This window comes from Nematolebias whitei, chromosome 3 (genome assembly GCF_014905685.2).
Source record: "Nematolebias whitei isolate Nwh7 chromosome 3, NemWhi1, whole genome shotgun sequence".
Taxonomy (NCBI): Eukaryota; Metazoa; Chordata; class Actinopteri; order Cyprinodontiformes; family Rivulidae; genus Nematolebias; species Nematolebias whitei.
This window is the reverse complement of record NC_056500.1, coordinates 17,825,687-17,832,404: the sequence shown is the minus strand read 5'-3', so window position 1 is coordinate 17,832,404 and position 6,718 is coordinate 17,825,687. Positions and strand designations below refer to the sequence as shown.

General features: G+C 35.9%; 1 protein-coding gene across 1 annotated transcript in view; it reads left to right on the top strand.

Moving 5' to 3' along the window:
- The first annotated feature begins 233 nt into the window (after nt 1-233).
- Nucleotides 234-6,718, top strand: part of atp13a3 (ATPase 13A3) — a 36,980-nt gene continuing 30,495 nt past the window's right edge. The window contains exons 1-2 of the mRNA XM_037674583.1: nt 234-418; nt 5,887-5,967. The gene's annotated coding sequence lies outside the window, so the exon portion shown is untranslated. The remainder of the gene's footprint in view (nt 419-5,886; nt 5,968-6,718) is intronic.

Below are 6,718 nucleotides of genomic sequence, written 5' to 3'. Positions count from 1 at the left end.
GAATGGAAAAAAGTGAATTACCAAATGAAAAATACAGAAGCGTATTGCTGTCAAGGAAAAAAAAATAAAAATGTGAACACGATCACGTTATAACGTGATAAAATTACATTGTATAAGCGTGAAAATATATTGTTTCCGTAGAAAAAAAAGCGGTTTGACGCGTGACGTCACTTCCTGTCGTCAGTGAGCCAGTTGAGTCCAGTTCACCGCTGCTGTAGTAAAGCTGTAGATCTGTGGGTCTGAGCTGTCATCAACACACGGCTACCTTCAGCTCCGGCTGTCTGCTGCTGCTGTGGGCAACATTTTTCTCTCAAACTCGGACCTGCTTCTCTTCTCAGCGACGTTTTCCTTCAGATAACGGCCACCATCTTCACACCATGACTCGAAGGTGATCTTTAGAGTTTCCAGGTGGTTCTGGGTGAGTGTCATATTAGGGCTGCCTTCATCGCGCTCGTCAACACCACCACATGTGTCATTTTCTGCCGAAGCGCGGCTAAAGCTATAAGCGGTTATTTAAGCTAACTGATAGGCGTGTCTCTCTCTTTGCCTTTGTGGATTTACCTGAAAAGCAGCCGATGTTCTTTACGAAACACGATTCGTTGAAGGAGTGAATGGGACTGAGCGTAAGGAGTAGGACACACGCTGACTGAGTGGAGAGCTAATACTTTAGCTTGGCTAGCATTAGCCTGCTAGCAAACATACAGTTATCTCTTCTAATCTTCCCGATGAGGTACTTCCTCGACTAGCTTCTATTTGTAGACATGATTCAGTGTTAGGAATTTGTCATGTAAAGCCAACTGGTTTAACTTTAATTGTGTAACATTAACAAAAGGATGACAAACCTAAGCAAAGTGTGTAACCTGACACTAAACCTCCTAATAAGGATGATTCAGATGAGATTACATAGATGTCTAAAGAGCTATATGTAATTTTTCATGGTTAAATCGATTTATTAAGTTATTTGGATTGTTTTAATTAACTAATGTCAATAAATAGTTTGTAAGTTATGTTTTTAGACTCCTTTGAAACTGCTCGTACACCTGCTGCGGTTATGTCCATGTTATTCTAGCTTATTATTATTTAACACATGTCAAGAACAGTTCCCTTTTTAAATATTTAGTATAAAAACATGAAACTAAAAATAATGCCAACAAAGTTAATTTTAAAAGGATTTTTATGACTAATTATTTTGATAATGTTCTATCTGTCTGTCTGTGCATCCATGATCCATACGTACATACTTTTATTTTTATTAAGGTCGTTTTTATTAAAAAGGAAGTTAAATGACTGAAATGACTGTAGACATGATTTACTTTCTGTTACCGTGTAAATTAATTAAAAAACCTTTGTGACTCACTTTTACAGAAATTATATATATATATATTTTTTTTTTTTTAAATGACTGAAGAACATAACTTTTACAGGTAAAGCCTTCAATGTTAAAAATGTTAACACTTTTAAGGGGACCGTCTTAAGAGGCTCAGTGCTGCAGCATGTCATTGCTTTTCTTGTTTAATGAATTGTTGGTCTATCAAGTTACATTTGAGTATTTTGCTTTTGGAGGCTTTTGCACAGCCATTTACATGTAGTTTGGTTTTTCAAGTAGAATTTTGCAGAGTTGTAATGAGTATCTGGCAACAAATCAAACGTAATATTTACAGTTTCTTAAATCACTAAGGTTTTTACATGTGTTGGTTCATCTTAGAAACTAATTGTCACACAATAATGATTAATATTAATGTAAAAGTCATAACTGTATTTGTACTTAATTATGGTGGTTTTTGTGGAGTATTTTTCACCCTTGGTGTGGTATGCACATCACATTTCTGGGCTGGCATTTGTTTACTGCTGATATGGATTCATTAATTGGTAAAACTGTCTGCTAGGTTTTTCGTTTGGTGTCATGGCTGACATGCCTGGATCACAAACGGCTCAACTAAGTAAGGTTTAGGAAAGTTTTTTTGCTTCATGTAGATTATTGATTTATATTTGTGTGTAACAAAAAAATCTGATATGGAACAGCTTGGGAAAGTTTTATTCACTACTATTTTCAGTTTATTTATTAACATTATAGTTCTCTAGATGCTGCTTTATCTTCCTTATTCTTCATCATGCCACACTGAGGCTCAAAAGATAAAATGTTTTGTGTGACTCTGATGGCATATGGCCTTTAAACGGAGCACAATAATATCCACAAACACCAATGCCTGTTGTTGTTCCTTCGATCTTAATCTCCGCAGCCTTTTAACAATTTATGAGTCAGACACTATCTGTGCATTGTCTGACTGGGACAGTACACTATCTGTGCATTGTCTGACTGGGACAGTAAGTAGAATCAGAAAGATGTACCGGAGAAAGATCCACCTTCTCCATCTCACTCTGGCGTCTGCATCCTCTGTCCTCACTCCAACTACCTCCATGTCCTCTTAACTGCATCCATATATCTCCTCTTTCACCTTCCTCTTTATCTTTTTCCTGCAGTAGTATACTGTAGCTGTATTGTCATCCCCCCTCCCCCGCCCATTTTTTTTAAAGCTTCATTAATTTGATTTAACCAGACATTATTTTAATTTGATTTGCTTTTGAATATGTATCAATTTTTAGAGAGTATTTAAGCATTTTTGTGGAATCAAGCTATTAAGATGCTGAGCTTTTCCGTTTTCACCCTTGAACTAGGGTGAAAAGTTTGCTTTCCGTAAAAGTGTTTGTGTATTTTTCAGTGTTTGTATTTATTTTTTCAGACGAGGCGTTCAGAAGCAGTTAAGTCTCAGTTAAACACACGAGGCACCCATATTTCTCTGCCCTTTGAGCCCATGCCTCTTGACTTTTCACAGTCGAGCTCAAAGACAACCTATAATGGAAAGCCTGCCGGTACCGATTCAGAGCGGAGATGAGAAATATCCTGACACGACAGACGTCCTCTCAGCCACTTGACACTGTTTGATGTGGGAGCCCCACATCAGTGTGGTGGAAAAGCAGACCTTTCTTACATTTGTGTAGCGATTTGTCTCCAGTAGGAGCAGGACAACCAAGCGGGCCACATCAGTGAAACTGAGAACAAACTCGGTAAAAAAATCAAACAGTTGTAAAATTTATCAATCAACCTTTATTTATACAGGTCATAGTCATTCAAACATTGGAAAAAATATACTAAATTGTAAGACTTCAAAAGTACTTAGTTTTGTATTGCCTTAACTTTTTAATACCATAGTTTCCTAATAAGTTTCGCTTTTCACTTCATTTAGCTTTTATTAGAGCATTTTTGTTTGGATGATTAAAAAGGTTTAAATTAAATTTTGCAGGGTGGGATAATGGCTACTATTGTTGTATTTTTTTTTTTTTTTTTACATTTACACTACACAGAATTATGCAGTTATCTCTAAATGTCTTTTCACACAGTTTGCATTAGGTTTTATCACTTGCAGAGGATTTACATTGTTCTCATGTTCTAGTTGTGGAATACTTTTAAACCATGCAGGAAGCTTTCATGTCGGCGCAGCATCATCAGAGAACTTCTGTTCAAAACAAGTGTTTTTTATCTTTTGCACAGTGAGAAAAGTAGGTTTTCATTGATTTGTCAGGTGGTTTTCCTGTTAATCCAAAAGCATGTGGTTCGATTTAAAAATTTTGATCTGAAGGATTAAAATTTTTCCCAGCCCTTTCCCTCCACTGTTTTTCTCATGATCAGGTCGGGTTATTCCATGTTATTTTAAAAATCCATTTCAACATAACTTCTCAGTTGACCTTGTTTTAGATTTTTGTTCTGTAATTTTTTTTTAACCCCATGTTGATTCAGTATGATCTGTGAACCCAAACTGAGTTTGACTCTTAAGAGGGCTCAGTTTTATCTGAAAAATAAACCCTCAATCAAATTGTTTGTCACATCTGATCTGCTTGAATTAAAAAGTATACATTTTCATGAACTTTTTCCCTTTTTTTTCAGTGTAATTAAAACAAAAAACATCTGTTTGTTGTAAAGTGTTTGCTATGCTTACCTCGTAAACCTGTTGGAGAAAATGTTTATTAACTAGCCAGCAGTGGAAGGCAGATAGATTAAAATCCTAACTTTACTGGCTCATGGTGGTGAACAAAGCTTGGCAGTAATCAGCAGGAGGGGAAGTGATAAAGAAAGCACACAGAGTAAGATGGTAACAAAACACTTTCCTCCAAATACTTCCATGAATTATACACTTATGTCACCGGGTCATAGCTTATTGTTCACTTTTTCCTTTTTTGCTTACTTATTGTACAGGAAAGGAGAACATGTTTAGATTAATTAACATTTTTGTTGACAAAAGGCTGAAAGCAGTTGATAAATTGATTTGTCAAAGAGCAAACGGCACAGCCAAACAGGTTACTAATTATAATATTCTTGTTCTACTGATAACCATCTCAATCACAATGAGTCTGTCATTATAAAAGCTATACGACTCATAACTTTACTATTTTACGGTTATGATTTTAGGGAACTTTTTGGGGAGGTTGATATTGCACTTTATTCCAGTTCCAGAAAGCTTGTTCTTTTTTGACGACATATAAACTTTAGCCGCCTAGTTTAAATTTTTTCCCAAGCCAACATTTCTTATTAGTACAATAGTAGACTAATCAAATGGGAGACAACAATGTGGCCTCAGGCTGGGCTAGAAGAATCTATAAATAACACTGATGTCATGCTGACTTCTAGAGGCCCTTAACAGGTTTCTCCATGTTCCAGTGAAAACACAGACCATTCTTGGTTTCAGTACATAAAGCATACCTTATATTTTATTGTTCTTCCTTTTTTAAGGCAGTCTAGTGAAAGGGAAATAAAATATGTGGTGTGAAATATAGAAAAATGTGTGATTGACAAGGAAAAGGGACGGGGATATCAAGCCCTTGATCAGATAAGATCACCCAGTGGTTTCTTCAGTTGTTTTAATTGTAAGCAGTGGTTAAGTTCACCAGACATGGTACATCTCAGGGCTATTCAACTAAACTGCTCAGTGGGCCACAGTTTCTGAAAGCCAGCAGCGCAGGGGCCAGACATCCAGCGATTAGTCATTATGTAAACCAAGTATTACAATGATCTGTTATCTTTTAAATTTGTTTGTTTTATTGAAATGAAAACAGAACCCAGAGCAGGCTGGACTGAAGTCACCCGCAGGCCGAAAGTGGTCCGTGGGCCGCCAGTTGAATAGCCCTGGTATAGCCTTGACAACCTCACTACTGCAACTTATTTTGTTGCTGTAGAAAAAAAAAGTTGTGAATAAAGTTTTAAATCCATTAAGGTATGATTAGTAATATAACAATTAAAATGGGGTAGAGGGAGGGCAGCTGATTCGGGACCCGAAAGTCTCAGGTTCGATCTCCAACCATTCCCACATGTCGTGGTGTCTCTGAGCAAGACACCTAATCCACAACTGCTCCCTGGGTGCTTACATAGCTGCTCACTGCTCCACCTGGGTGCATCCCAGGTGCAATGGGTTAAATTCAGAGAACTAATTTTGCCATTGCATAGTACAATGGTGACAACATATAGCTATTATTGTTATTATTATTAAATCTCATTTTTTGCCTAGTTGTTAAAATGTTTTTGCATCTTTTCAAGCAGAATTTCTTACAAATAAAACAAGGAATGCACAAAATAACTTGAACAACATTTTGATCATTTAGCCATATTAATTACTGGCATATTAAAGGATGTCATTCCAGCTGTTGGTTTTATTGTTGTTGCTTCATTATAACACTTTGACTTTATAAGTGTACTGGAAAATAAAACAAAATAAAGTTTAAAAAGTCTAATATCTGAAATTACCACCAACCTTATTCTACTTTATAGATGCATCTAAAACTTTTAAACGCCATTTAATTTTTCACCTTTGTCCATTTTCTTTGCCAACCTTGCAGGGTTCCAGGTTGGTGTTGTGAGAGAGCGAGCTACCTGTGGGGAGGTGGACCGCCTGGGGCACTGTGTCCGTGGCTCTCAAGGTAGACTGGATAATCTATTAGCCAAAGAATCAGGCAAATTATTTGCCATTTTGGGATAACTTTGTCATCCAATGTTTTTTTTTAAATCTAATGAATAATCTAAACATTTATATTATTTAACATATTTGAACAATGAATAAGTTCAGAACAATGATTTTTACTAACTTTGAACCTTTATACATGGTTATATATGGAAATGAAGCTACAGTACTTGAGCAAATGGCCAGCCAGTATTCTTGTGGCAGGGACAGTTTATAATTGTACAAACCAACAAAGTGTTCATTAACTGTACAGTGTCTTCTGTATGTCTGATTGGCTGCTTTGCGAAGAATGAGTCAGTTTCTCCTTCCAATGCATGAAAAAGGCTTTAGTCTAAGAAAAAGGCAGTCATGCTAGAAAGTTGTCCATTAAGTGATCACGTCATTATATTATTATTATTTATATTTTTTGATATTACATTTAAATATTTGTATACTCAAAGAAGCACATGCTTTGTGAATATTTCTCATGTGATCTAAAGAATCCTATTTGCGTTGCTTTTCTGGCAGATAAGTTAATAAATAACCTTTTACTAAAAGAGTTATCAGAAAGTCCGGTTCACAACAAAGCTTTTACTTTTACCGTTGTCTGTAATCACGTTACAGCCCTTTGTTATCTAACTTATTTTGGTTTCTTTCAATGTCTTTCTTTCTAATTTAAGTTTCTTTCAAAGTTTCTTTTTTGGTTTCTTTCTAATATAATTACATATATA